The 14,753-nt window shown below is 35.5% G+C and overlaps 1 protein-coding gene and 1 pseudogene across 7 annotated transcripts in view; both read left to right on the plus strand.

Moving 5' to 3' along the window:
- Positions 1 to 14,753, plus strand: part of EHBP1 (EH domain binding protein 1) — a 602,469-nt gene that overhangs the window by 463,559 nt on the left and 124,157 nt on the right. The gene's annotated exons all lie outside the window — the stretch shown is intronic.
- LOC118631234 lies at positions 10,609 to 11,077 on the plus strand (annotated as a pseudogene).

Genomic DNA, 14,753 nt, shown 5'->3' on the forward strand with positions numbered 1-14,753 from the left:
CTATTCCAAGTCAGCTACAGAGAGAATAATTTTCTACGGTACTGAGTCTTCTCTAAGATCCTTACCATCCTGAGATCATACCACAAAGTAAGTTGTATATTTTGCCTGGAATCACACTGCCACAACCACAGACTATGCCTTTAAATAAATAGAGCAAGTTATTTCACCTCTCTATCTGTGTACTTATCTATAAAACAGAAATAATAGTGCTTATCTCATAGAGCTGTTGTGAGGATTAAATGCATTAATATATGTAAAGTCTGCAGAATAGTGTGTGGTACATAATAAGTCCTGTAAGTGCTGGCTGCTGCTACTACTATTGTTGCTGTTTTTGTTATTGTTATTAATGCTTTTATCTAGACTCTGACCCCCATCCACCACCACCCCAAAAAAAGGCATTAAGCTGTTTTCTTCTACTTTTTTTTTTTTTTTTCCCAAGCTTTCCCTCTTTCCTTAGCAAATCCTTGTGGTGGAAATGTGTAGGGTTAATGAGGATTGAAAAAGAAGACAGATTCATGATTCTTGTCATTGATAGATTTGTCTTTGTTTCCAGAATACCCTTGAACCAAGGTGTCTAGCATGCATATATATTGAGGAAGAGAGGTAACACTCTCCTAAAACTTAGGAAGATTTTCCAACAAAAGTTTTTTGGGTTTTTTTTCACTTTTAAGAAATGTGGCCCTTGCCAGTTTGGCTCAGCGGTTAGAGCGTCAGCCTGAGGACCAGAGAGTCCCGGGTTCGGTTCCCGCTAAGGGCAGGTACCTCAGTTGCAGTTTGTCCCTGGCCCTGGTTGGGGTCACGTGGGTGGCAACCAGTCGATGTGTCTCTCTCACATCAATGTCTCTCTCTCTCTCTTCCTCCCTCTCTCCCTCTGGCTCTTTCTGAAGATAAATACAAAAATGTCCTCAGATGAGGATTAAAAAAAGAAAGAAATGTGTCATATATGAAATGTGTAAGTTTACTTTCTGGAAGAAGGTATTGGGATTTTAAAAATTATTTTATTTTACAAGGTATCTAGGTTCTTTAATAATGTAGTTCATGAGATCAAAGATGTAAATGGTTGGAAACCACTGGTATATACAGGGGTGAACAAGTGTAGGTTTATAGTTGTTCATATGGAAAAAGACATGCAGGTTATGATTATTACAGTAGCTTTATTAACTCAGCCGTGGCTGTTGTGGCTCAGGTGGTTGGGCATTGTCCTGTGCACCAAAAGTTTGCTAGTTTGATTCCTGGACAGGGCACATGCCCAGGTTTCAGGCTCAATCTCCGGTGGGGGACATGCTAGAGGCAGCTGATCTATGTTCTGTTCTCACATTGATGTATCTCTCTCTCCCTTCCTCTCTGTTAAAAAAAAAAATCAATAAAAATATTTAATAATAAATAACTAAATAAACAATAGCTTTATTAACTCAAAAGAATGTAGCAATGCAACTGTAAACCTACTTTTGCTCATCCCTGTATGTTAAAGGACTTGGAGAACAAAGAAACACAATTTCCTGTGTTATATGATGTCAGATTAAATTTTGGAAGTTCCCATTAAATCCTGTGTTATGTTTTGTTTTATTTTACTTCTTGTCTGAGCAGAGCAGTTACTTTATATGTTGCTGAGGAAGCTGGCCACAGATTACACATGGGGTTGGAATAATTAACAGTTATAGGAAGTGCTCATTCTCTCCAGTACCCACCCATAATACTCCTGAGGGAAGGGAGATTGCCAGACAGCAGTGGGAGCATCTTCTGCACTGTAGGTCAAATTCCAGCTTCCATTAGTGCTTCGAAGCCTGCTTGCTTGCCGATTTGTAAACAATAAAATAGGAAAGCAAATGCAAATAATTTTTGGTGCTCTTCAACATCTATTAATTGGGTACGCATCATCTATTTTGCTATACTGTATCACCATCTAATTCCTTGCACTCTTTTAAGATTTAACTTCAGTTCAGAAAAAACTTAAAAACTATCAGTACATTTTAAATTGCCATTGATTTCTGATAGCGTTCATTATGTAATAATATAAAACCACAACTATCTAGATTTCTAATTTGAATATATAAAAAGTATGAATAGTGGTTGATTCCACTCTTAATTTCTATTAGTTTCAGTCCTGGGTCCACCTCTACTAGAAGGCACGAAGTATTTCATCACTAAGACGAATCTAGTTTCTAGTCCAGGGCCTTTAGAAAAATGAATACCATAATCAAATAAATGAGCAAACATCTGCCTTGATGTTGATCTTCTTTGCTAGGTGTTCTGAAAGTGTGGTCTATGGTTGTCCTCATAAGATAGTTTGATAAGTTTGTGACATAAAGGACATTTTTATCATATTAGCAAGACATTATTTGCTTTTTTCACTGTGTTGACATTTGTATAAATTGGGCAAAAGCAATGGTGGGTAAAACCACTAGCACTAACAGGAATCAAGGCACAGTGGCACCAAATTGTTTGTAGTAGTCATTGATGGCCATGAACTCAGTTAAGCACACACACACACACACACACACACACACACACACACAGTTTCACTTCAGACTCTTTTATAAGTTAGTAAAAAGCATTGATTTTATTAAATCTCAATAGAGTACACATTCTGCTAATATTCTGTGCGACTAAATGGGAAGTATACATAAAACAACTACTCCACATTTAGTACTACCATTATAACCAAGGAAAGCTTTTGTCCTTTTTTTTAATCTTCAACCGAGGAGATTTTTGAATTTATCTTCAGATAGAGCTGGAGAAAGAGACGGAGGAAGAGAGAGAGAGAAACATCCATGTGAGTGAGACACATCAAGTGGTTGCCACCCACACAACCCCAACCGGGGCCAGGGACAAACTGCAACTGAGGTACGTGCCCTTAGCGGAAATTGAACCCAGGACTCTCTGGTGCGCGGGCCGACGCTCTAACCACTGAGCCAAACCAGCCAGGGCAAGCTTTTGTTCTTGTTTGAATTATAAACTTGGTTAGGCACATACATCAAAGAATACCATTTTTACTTGAAAGAATGACTGACAAACTGTGGTTATTTTGACTTAGTTATTTGGTAAATATTTTCTCGAAAAGGAATAAAATGAGCTTGTCACTTCAAGGGAAACAACTGACAATATTTTATTGCCAGTGATAAAATTAGAGCTTTCAAGCAAAAATTAGAATTTTGGAAAACTCATATCTGCCACTTTGAGCTTGAGATCTTCCCAATACTTAAAAGATTTTTCTAAAGAGATTTGTGATGCAATTAAGAAATTTTATATTTTTAATATTATACAATGAAATGTTTCAACATTTGGAAGATTGTAAAATTCAGGGAATAGTTATTTTCCAAATGACCAATGGATGATGTTTCAAAGTTATGCATAGATAAAAATTCCTTTCAAAGTGTAAGATAGATCAGTGGATTTAATATAACAGAGCTTGAAAAGGTTATTAATATGGTTTACATTTTACATAGGAACTAACCTTTAAGAAACTACCACTTTTGAGTTTTGGTGTAGTATTAAAGGAGAATATCCACAGTTGTCTGAAAAGACTTTTAAAATTACCCTTCCAACTATATCTGAGTGCTGGATTTTGTTCATTTACTCGAAATACCACATCTTAGCCCTGGCTGGTGTGGTTCAGTGGTTGGGGATTGCCCCAGGCATCAAAAGGTTGCGGGTTCAATTCCCTGTCAGGGCATGTGCCCAGGTTTCGGGCTCCATCTCTAGCAGGGAGTGTGCAGGAGGCAGCAATTGATGTTTTGCTCTCACATCAGTGTTTCTCTTTCTCTCTCTCCATCTACCTTCATGTCTCTCAAAAAGGTCAATAAAAATAGTTTTCTTAAAACACACATCTTGCCCAGCTGGTGTGGCTCAGTGGATTGAGCGTCACCCATGGACTGAGAGGTCCTGGTTTGATTACCAGTCAGGGCATATGCCCAGGAAAAATCAATAAAAACATATTTAAAAAAACAACCACATCTTAACAGATTGAAAACAGGAGCAGATAGATGAATCTAATTGTCTTCTATTAAGCCAGACATTAAAGAGATTTGTAAAAAATGTGAAACAGCATAATTCTTCTCACTATTTTTCTTTTGGGAAATACAGTTTTCATAGAAATATATTAGCATGTAAGGTTTGTTGTTTTAAAAAGAATATATTAAATTTTGTTATAATTTTTAATATAGTGAACATCAGTAGATACACCCACATAAATAAAACTTTTGGGGAGTCCTCAGTAATTTTTAAAAAAACATAGAGAAGTCCTGAACCCCAAAACTTTAAGAACTGCTGCTCTATGCCATCTCTGTATTTATCCTTGGCCTCTGACTTTAATCCCAGGCCTGAGACTTTTAGGAGCTTAGACCTGATTTTGTTTTTGATTTTGCCTTGGAAATGATCCAGCTTCAGCCAGACATCCATTTGGGTAGGCATTAGAAGTTTCAGATTTTTGTATATATGTATGTATTTATGTATTTATTTAAATGAGAAAACTTTTTTTTTTTAACTACATATTTTCTTATTGATTTTTTAGAGAGAGAGAGAGAGAGAGAGAGGCATCGATATGAGAAGGAAACATCAGTTGGCCATCTCCTGCATGCCCCCTACTGGGGAGGGGTCCTGCAACCCAGGCGTGTGCCCTGACCATTAATCAAACTAGTGACTCTTTTGATGCTCAACGAACTGAGCCACACCGGCCAGGGCAGATTTTCTGTATTTATGCAGGGCTTTGGGTGAAGACCAAGCTCATTCTTCAGAAGTCAACCTCAAATGACACCTGTGAGGCATTAAAAAAAAAATTTTTTTTTTTCAGTTACAATTGGCAGTCAGTATTATTTTATATTAGCTTCAGGTGTACAGTATAGTGGTTAGACAATCATATACTTTGGAAAGGCACACCACCCCCCAATGTTTTAAGTACCCACCTGGTACCGAATATAGTTATTATAATATATTCCTATGCTGTGCTTTATATCCTATGACTGTTTTGTAACCACCAGTTTGTACTTCTAATCCCTTCACCTTGTTCACCGAGCCCTAACCCCCTCTCCCATCTGGCAACCATCAGTTTGTTCTCTATCTGTGAGTCTCTTTGTTTTGTTTGTTCATTTATTTTATTTTTGGGATTCCACATATAAGTGAAATCATATGGTACTTGTCTGACTTATTTCACTTATCATAATACCCTCTGGGTCATTCTATGTTTCACAAATGGTAAGATTTCATTCTTTTTTATGGCCGAATAGTATCTCATTGTATATGTATATACCACATCATTGTTATGCAATCGTCTGTTGGTGGGCACTTAGGTTGTTTCCATATCTTGACTATTGTAAGTAGTGCTACAGTGAACATAGGGATGCACTTATCTTTCCTGTTAGTATTTTGGATTTTTTTGAATAGATACCCAGAAGTGGAATTGCTAGGTCATAAGGCAGTTCCATTTTTAGTATTTTGAGGAACCTCTATTCTGTTTATCATAGTGGCTGCACCAATTTGCAATCCCACTAACAATGCATGGGGTTCCCAGTTCTCCACATCTTTGCCAATGCTTGTTTGTTGATATATTGATGATAGCCATTCTGATATGTGTGAAGTGATTTTAATTTGTATTTTTCTAATAATTAGGACATTGAGCATCTTTTTAAATGTCTATAGGCCATTTGTTTGTCCTCTTTGTAGAAATGTCTATTCAGGTTCTCTGCCCATTTTTTAATTGGATTGTTTGGGGTTTTTTGGTGTTAAGTTGTATGAGTTCTTTATAAATTTTGGATATTAACCCTTAGGCATTTGTTTACATCACTTTGTATTCTGTGATTCCATAACACTGTGTAGGAACCTATTTTATAACTTTAATCACATTATATCACAATAGTTGTTTATGCCTCCCTTCTCAATTGTGACTTCTTCAGCACCAAGAACCTTTTCTTATCTTTGCTTCTTGTTCATTTTCAAAAAAGGAATGCAATGAGTATTTTAAAGATTTGTTGATTACTTGCTGACTTATTAGAATCTGTGTCAAGGACATGGAAGTAGGGCACAGACTGACATCCCTCAGAAGAGGGGATGGGGGGTGGGGTGGGAAGAGATAAACCACAGAACTTATATGCATGTATGCATGACCAATGGACATGGACAACTAAGCCGGGGACAGGGTGGAGGGGGGGTGGGGTGGGGGGTGCCAAGGGGGAAAAAGGTAAAATATCTGTAACAAAAATAAATAAAGAAAGAAAGAAAGAAAGAAAGAAAAAGAAAGAAAGAAAGAATCTGTGTCAAGGGACAGTTCTGTTGATTTCTTTTAAAGGTATTACAATAGGAATTAAAATAGAGCTTTCTGAGATTGCTGCATAACAAAATCATTATAATGAAGCACACCATATAAGCATGTAGCATTGTTAAGTAATGAAAGTTTTTATATAAAAATGTGACTTTAACTACTATTTTTTTTAACTATTGTCATATTCTTGGTGTAGTTTTATTGTATATGTCTTTAATACATCTTGGGAAATGGAATAAAAACACTTTTATTTCATAAGAATATTTTTCAGTCTTGAAATTTATGACTGTAAAAATTATTTATAGTCAAACCGCTCATGCATTGTTGTTTTACTTTGTTTTTCAACAGGTCCCTTAAGCCTATGTGAGGCTGGTCTCTAAAATGTGTATTATAATAAGTCACAGGATTGTTGCATTTTATTAGACATATGTAGCCCTTTGTATTATTTAAAACAGTAGATTCCAAAGTGAAATGTGTTACCCCAAGGAGTGCCCCAGGACAAGCCACTGCGTGTGGGAAGAATATATTCAAACTTGTATCTGCATGTCTTAATCTAAAATCAAGAAAGAAATTAACCTTTACTAATACTTAATCTGCAGCTTGACAAGGATACCTTCACTCAGCCTACAATACATATCTATGTATCAGAGGGTCATGTGTCAGGTAGAGGGTGGGACTTATCTTATTTAAAGGGGAGTACAAGGACAAGAGGAAGCTTTACACCTCTCGTTTTGTTAGGAAATTATAAGCTTCCACTTGTATTCAATGGCTTTTCATATTTCTTTGAACTTTCACTCGTATTCATCAGACTATCAGGAGGCTATGCTAAAAAGTAAGTTAGGAAAAGTGAGTACCGGGCTTTTTCTTACTCCTTAAGGGTTAGCAGCTCCTTGGTACACTTTCTGGTGAGGAGGGAAGAATGGCTGGATGCTGTTCTACTTCAGACGGCAAGCGGTGTCCGCATTCTTCCCTCTGGAAACTCACCAGCTGTACTTCCATATTGACATTCCTCTATAATCACACCTTCACATTTATTTTTGGCTACATCTATTGTGATAGGATGACAGAAAGTACTTCTGCCTTAAGATCATTTATAATACATATTCAAAGACAAATAACCAAATAATTAATATATTCAATTATAATGGTAAGAGATTAGCCAGTGATCTTTTTTAAAGGCCCTTCTTACTAGTGAATCTATAAAAATGATCAGTTATCATATCTCATATTGATATTTTGCTGAATTTTTACCAAGAACAACAAAAGTCTGTGGAGTTCCTCAGGAGTTTTAAATGTATAAATTAGAAACCACACACACACACACACACACACACACACACACAGAAAAGACCGCTGTTTAATGTTTTAAATCCCCCAAGATGTAGTTAACGCCCACTCGGGGCATGCTTAGACTGGTTGGTAATTATAATTGAGCTGTAAAATATTTTGACAGTTTCCAACTGTTGTGTACTTGTTAGTCATTTGGTGGCAAATGCAATTTGTTGAGGTTTTTTGGTGGGACATGTTTAATTAAGAATGTTTCAATTAAGTAGTAGAGCACACTAAGCATTAATACAAAGTTTTTCAACTATGAGCTACTTTTACTTTTTACCCAAGGCAGTAAATGTTTCATTAATAACACTGTAGCGTAGTGAAGCTTGCCACGCTTTTATGCCTCTTCTTTTCTGCACAAGCTTTTACTTGTCGTATAGTAAAGCATAACCACCCAGTACTTAATTTGTAGCCTGAACATTGTGTATGATTTTCCTAGGTAAATGGATTCATGGCAAATAAATCAAATTGCTTATGATAATTACAGAACTAAAAAAGAGAGATGGGATAAATTTTTGTTGCATGTTTTTAGCCTCTTTTTATAGAAGCAGAGCTCCTAATAATAAGCTAATTTGGGCAATATGACAATCCCTAGAAAGAAAGTGTCAAACCTTTGAAATTAAGGCATGTTGCCTGTTTAGACTGAAGAGTATAGCTGATGCATTTTTAAATCTCTCTGTTAAATTTAACTACAGCTATTGGATAAATCATTTTCTAAATCATATAGGGCCAGATGATAATGGGAAAAGTTTAAGCCTTAGTGAATCCAAGAATAAAACAGTAAAACCTCATACTCAAATCACTTGCAAAACACATTATGTGAAGGTTGTAATTGTTTCTGTGGGTATTTTCAGACATTTTATTCTTTCTGTTTTGTTGACAAGAGTTTTGATCATGAAACCAGCAATATAACAAGGATTCTTAGGGGGAAAAAAGATATTCTGTGAATTCAGTTCATTAGTTCTTTAAGTTTTCTTGCAGAAACATATTAATATGATCTATAAAAACAAAACCAAATGGTATACTGAATTAATTTTTACTTTATCAATTTATGCTTTTTTTGGCATTGTATAATCTCAAATTATCAATGTTGGGAAATGTATTAAAAAAACAATTTTTATTTGCTTTTATATGCTATGTATTCAGTGAACAAAAGGGCTGAAATTGAGTCAGAGAAAGGGTGGGAATAAGCTGCTAAATACTAGGTCAAATTAGAAAGTAAACTAATTAAAAATATTGAGTTGGCTCCATGGCTGTACGAATTTATAAAATTCATCAAACTGTACACTTTATAAGAGGGTGAATTTTGTTGTATGTAAATTATACTTTTATAAATCTGCCTGTTAAAAATCTAAAGCAAATTTAACTTGAGAAGGAAAGCCCAAGTCAACATCCTAATATTGTTAAATTATTATATTGCTAACTTAGTCAAGAATTGCATCTATAATTGAATATGATTTACCCTTGTGCACGAAAGGCCAAAATTTGTGAGAAGACTGGATAAACAGTACAAGTATTTCCTTAGATATTATATTAATATGTGATTTATTATATTCTCTTGAGTTGTTAATAGATAAATTAAATGTTTTGGCAATATCTAATATGTGCTTTCCTAATAGTTAACATTACTAGATCAGGATTTCTCTTCTATTTGTTTTAAGAAATGTTTTGGCAATATCTAATATGTGCTTTCCTAATAGTTAACATTGCTAGATCAGGATTTCTCTTCTATTTGTTTTAAGTGATCTATATGTGGATTTTTAAAAATTCACGTTGGTAGTACCATTTAAAAAGTTTTTCTTTTATAAAATCTTTATTGCTATAATTTTACCTCACATACAAATTTTGATTAGAATATTTTTTAAATTAATTTTTGAAATTCAGGTTCTATTTTAAATATGCATTTGGAGAAGAGGAATCTTTTTTTTTCTTTTTGGATTTTAGAGAGTGAGGAAAGAAGAGAGGGAGAGAGAGACAGAAACATTGATGAGAGAGAACACCGATTGGCCACCTCCTACGTGCCCCCCATAACCTGGGCATGTGCCCTGACCGGGAATTGAACGGCGACCTCTTGGTGCATGGGTCAATGCTCAACCACCGGAGATCAAACTTACAACCTTAGAGTATGGGGCCAGCACTCTAACCAACTGAACTACCTGACCAGGGCTTTGAGGAATCTTATAATTAAAAAGCAAATACCTACCATTTAATTTTACTAATTAATAAGTTGATAACATATCTAACATTTAAGTTAAAATATATTCAAGTAGCCCTGGCCGGTTTGGCTCAGCGGTTGGAGTGTCGGCCTGCGGTACAGAGAGACCCGGGTTCGGTTCCCGCTAAGGGCACGTACCTCGGTTGCAGTTTGTCCCCGGCCCTCGTTGGTCATGCAGGTGGCAGCCACTCGATGTGTCCCTTCACATCGACGATGTTTCTCGCTCTCTCTCTTCCTCTCTCTCCCTCCTGCTCTATCTGAACAAAAAATGGAAAAATGTCCTCGGTTGAGGATAAAAAATAAAAATAAATAAAATAAAAATATATTCAAATATACTTAGTTATAGGAAAACTATTTGCTCTGAATATTTTAAAAATATGCATACCATTTACATTGATTTTAGTTTTCTCTGTTTTATGTTTTACTTTTTCTAATATTACTTAAGAAAAAAAGAAGTACTAAATAAGATAACACACTGGCTAAGACCTTCTTGGCATTTTATTTATATTATTGTACTTAAATAATAATACTAAATATTGTGAATGTATCTGTGAATGTATCCATCTTCCTTAGATACTTAATAGATTTTACGTAACCATAATCAAAATGCAAACAGAATATTTCTTAGGATAGTTTCAAAATGATTCAGAATTTATTTAGAAAAAAGTTAATGTTTAAGGATACTGTTTTTAAACCTTTAGAAAAGAGATAATGGTTAATGACGTTTGATTATCCCTACATGATATTAATGCACATTATGAAATAGCAGTGTGCTCCAGCTTTGGCCCCAGACGCAGCAGCCATAGCAATGTTGATGCTCAAGAAAAACCAGATTTCCATTAACTCCTTTTTAAGGAGGGGGTGATGGTGGCCAAGAGGTTGTTCACATGCCTAAACACTCCAGGCTGGCTGATGAACATGCCTAATCTTCACGTCATGAAGACCATACAGTCTCTCAGATCATGAGGCTATGACAGAACAGTTTACATGGAGACATTTCTATTGGTACCTTCCCGATGAAGGCGTCCACTATCTCCGTGATTACTTCCACCTTTTCCCTGAGATCATGCCTGCCACTTTGCACCACAGCTAGCCTGAGACTGGCAGGCAGTGAGCAACCTGCAAGACTCACATGAGGGGAAACTAATAGAGACACCTACAAAGGGAATGCTGTGCCCCCTGGTGTGGAAAAGGAAGTTGAGGCCAGGGCTGGGTCAGCAACCAAATTCCAGTTTAGAGGCATATTTAGTTATGGACATGGTCAATCACCTCAGTAAAGTTGGAGAGATTATTTTGTGTTAAACTTGTAGCTAGAATTTTTTTAAAAAGGCAATGTACTGCTAAAAAAGATATTACTGAAGCAGAATGTCTAGCCCAGAGATAACGTGATCTCATTTAGATATACATATACACGTACATAATAATTTAATATACAATAAAGAAAATATCACAGAACAGTGATATTAGGCTATAATTCAGAACCTTAATTTATGCCATTCATTGAACTGTATTCTAGGTAGAGGAAAGTGTTAAAACGTTAAATAAAAAATAAAATTATTTTTAAAAGAAGAAGAAAACATATTAATTACCAAATCTCTGGAGGGAAAATAACTTTCTAAAACCAAAAGAAGCAAACAATACCACAAAAGATAAACAAATTGACAAGTTGGACTATATAAAAATTTAAATGACTGACATTAAAAATAAAAATGAAAGGTAAGAAGAATTTTCTTGAATAGAAAAACAGCTGAAGTATTATTTCTATGTCATTAATGAAAATATTAAGTGACAGATTTAGGGTTCAAACCGAGATATGTCTGACTCCAGACTCCGTGTATACTCTCGAACCTCAATCTTTGTCTTTTTTTTATGCTACATATCTTTGTGAACACAGCTTCCCTCTCATAGCAATCTGTATATGGTTTAGTTATACTAAATTTACAGGAGAATTGGACTTATTTTCACTTTTTTATGGAAAAAAATATGCCATAAAAATACATGGATAAAGTATGCATGATTTTAAGTTAATATCCCTTAAAAAAAAAAAATGCATTTACCAGCAGCAGCTCTTCCCTGTACTATGGATCCATTCTTGTTAGATTATATAAGATACAGGTAGTGTCACTGAAAAGCCACAAGAATATCCTGGCAAATAATATTTTTGACAAAATTGCACAGCAGGACAAAATGACTAAAATAGAAATGGCTATAACTCTCCTAATAAGGTAGGATTAGCCTACTCACGTCTTATTGCAAATGGGTTAAATGTTGATGAAAATGAGTGGTTTGGAGCTTTCTGGTAAAACAAATGAGTATATGTAGAAAACCCAAATTTAGAATATAAGTATACTACATCTTAAAATTCATTCCCTCTTGGGTTTCTAACGTTTTTTGTATTTTTTTTTTCTTTGCTCTGTAGTCTCACACTCCTGACTTACCCATCTACTGCTATTGTTTTTTTTTTAAGGATATTATAGTTCCTGTATTATAACCTAGTAATTTGAAATATTTGTGTGGGTTTTTTTTGTTTGTTTGTAGTCTAAAATTTCTGCATACTCTTTTAGAAATTGACTGACCCCAAAGGATTTTTATGAAGGAGTCATTATAAAATTATATAATGTTAGAGATCACAGTATTTCATTTAAATGTTAAAAAGAAAATCCACTAAATAACTACTTTGCAAGTTGAAGGCAGTCAAATTTGTCATAGTTCTTTTATTCTTATTCAACTGACTTGATTGAGATATTATGTGACTATATTATGAATTCAATCTATATTAGTAAGATTAACACATGTGTTTTGCATCTGAGTTATATTAAATAAGCTTTCACATAGACATAAATAAAATGCATCAGGTGTGAGATTTTATTGTATTTGTAAGGTAATCAAATAGCCTTTTAATGTTTCATGGATGCTGGATGAAGATATAAAACTTCTGAGTCGAGACAAAGGACTTTATTACTCACAGCATGAGCATTGGCATGTTTTTGTCAGTTCCTTTGTGGCCAAGTCCCATAGGGATGACATGAAGGGTCAAATGCATGCTGCACACACAGTGGGGTTGTATCACAGCTAAAGAACATTGCAGTTGGGGGAAGTCCACCACTTTTATAGCAGTCATTAAACAAGCCTGTTCTTTGTCCCAGAGGGAGATGCTACCTCATGCTTAAAGGCTGCTAGCTTTTTGTGAAGAATGACCTGATAAAGAGCAGTCAAGACTTTTTATTTTTGGTCAACCCAGCAAGATGCGTAGAAGCAGGAGAGATGCGCAGAGGAATGTCTCCCAGCAGTCTGATATAATATATTTTGTTCGGTTGCTTTTTTAGCAACTGTGCTAATTTTTTTTTATATTACTACCTATGTAATAATCATCAGGTCTGAAATTTCACTAACTCTACCACTCCTTGATTTGTTCCTACAGTTCTAAGTTTTAAAGAAATAACTGTATTAAAGGCTGCTAGTCCAAGTGGGGCATTTATATAGTCTAAATACTGTTATAGAATGGAATTTTTAATATTTTTTGTCATTTTTATAGGCATGGAATCAATTATACACTATTATTTTGTATTCCTAGCAAACTTATTATTATAGTGTATTTGATTTCATTAATGACTAGGCAAGGCCCCATAAAGAAGCATCATGGATATAAATATACCCGCACACAACTCTGTATTGCTTAGTGTTCTCCATCTTTTCAGTCTCTTGATTCTTTATTAAAGTGACACAACAGGAGAATCTTTCTGAAATTGGGTCTTTAGTTTAGGTTCTAACATTTAAACTTAAACCCTCAATTAGTCTTCTTATCTTGATTTGGCTTTGATATACTCAAAACTGATGTTGGTTGATTTGGTCACTTAAAAACACAGTAATTCCCAGACCTCATTTCTGCACTATCTACAGCAGTGACTCTGAAACCTTTGTGTCTCAGAACCTCCTCATACTCTTAAAAGTTATTGAGGAGATAGAGGATTTTAGGAAGATTATGGAGTAAGAAATGCCAGAAATCTGTCTCCTTATCTAGACAATTGCACTGACAGAATTTGTCTGATCTATTTTGGAACTCTACAGTCTGTTGAAAACTTTCAACTGGTTGATTTTGATCAATTTCAGCTCTTAGCTCAGCAGTAGCTGTACCTATCTTCTACCTCCCAGTCCTATAGCAGGCAGCTGTGCACATATTTCTAGAGCAAGACACAGCATGCAGGAACCAGGGTGGGCATTAAGGACTATAATCCTCCATATATCATAGATCTGTGTTCTGCATGCAGCTACTGCTGACAAAAGTGCAGACATAGAGGTGGCCAGATATTGTTATAAACACACACACACACACCTTTCTTGCAGGCCCCTGCTCCTTAAACTAATACAAGTTTTAGGGGATTTAAAGGGATGGTACTTGCCTGGCTGTTGTGGCTCAGTGGTTGAGCATCAACCATGCACCAAGAGGTCACCAGTTCGATTCCCAGTCACAGCACATGCCCAGGTTGTGAGCCAGATCCCCAGTTGCTGGGTATACAGGAGGCAGCCAGTCGATGTTCTCTCTCATCGATGTTTCCATCTCTCTCTCTCTCTTCCCCCCTCCTCTCTCTCTAAAATCAATAAAGAAAAAGAAATAAATAAAGGGATGGTGCTTTCCCTTACTTCATTTTTGTCTTTTTCTATTTAGGGAACCAGACTTTAAAAACAAGTGCATTCTGGGGAAGGTGGGAGGAGGGTGTCAATGGGGAATAGAAGGGTGGGCACCTGTAATACTTTCAACAAAATAAATTTTAAAAAATAAATAAAAACAAGTTCATTCAAAATCATCTGCACACACAGGAGAAATTAGAAAATCATCATGCATGGCCAAAGAAAGGCTCAGGCTCAGAAAAGTCTTGAGGAGACCTTAAGTTTATACCTCAAGCTAATCCACTGCGTGGAGACAGCCTGAAATAAACAAACAATAATAATAAT

Source organism: Molossus molossus, unplaced genomic scaffold (assembly GCF_014108415.1).
Source record: "Molossus molossus isolate mMolMol1 unplaced genomic scaffold, mMolMol1.p scaffold_m16_p_15, whole genome shotgun sequence".
Classification (NCBI taxonomy): domain Eukaryota; kingdom Metazoa; phylum Chordata; class Mammalia; order Chiroptera; family Molossidae; genus Molossus; species Molossus molossus.